Here is a 202-nt window from a genome sequence, read left to right as displayed (position 1 = left end):
GTGGGTTCCACGAACCGGGAATGTGGGAGACCTGCAGTATGGGGAAAGCAGAGAAAAGGACGCACACAGATTGGCTTTCTATTTTATTTATTTATTTATTTATTTATTATTGTTATATGTAAGTATACTTTAGATATCTTCAGACCCACTAGAAGAGGGCATCAGATCTCATCACAGATGGTTGTGAGCCACCATGTGGTTG

The 202-nt window shown here is 40.1% G+C and overlaps 1 long non-coding RNA gene across 1 annotated transcript in view; it reads left to right on the top strand.

Moving 5' to 3' along the window:
* Positions 1 to 202, top strand: part of LOC116084680 — a 48,623-nt gene that overhangs the window by 24,921 nt on the left and 23,500 nt on the right. The gene's annotated exons all lie outside the window — the stretch shown is intronic.

This window comes from Mastomys coucha, unplaced genomic scaffold (genome assembly GCF_008632895.1).
Source record: "Mastomys coucha isolate ucsf_1 unplaced genomic scaffold, UCSF_Mcou_1 pScaffold9, whole genome shotgun sequence".
Taxonomy (NCBI): Eukaryota; Metazoa; Chordata; class Mammalia; order Rodentia; family Muridae; genus Mastomys; species Mastomys coucha.
Note: the sequence above shows the minus strand (reverse complement) of the source record. Positions and strands in the feature narration are given on the sequence as shown.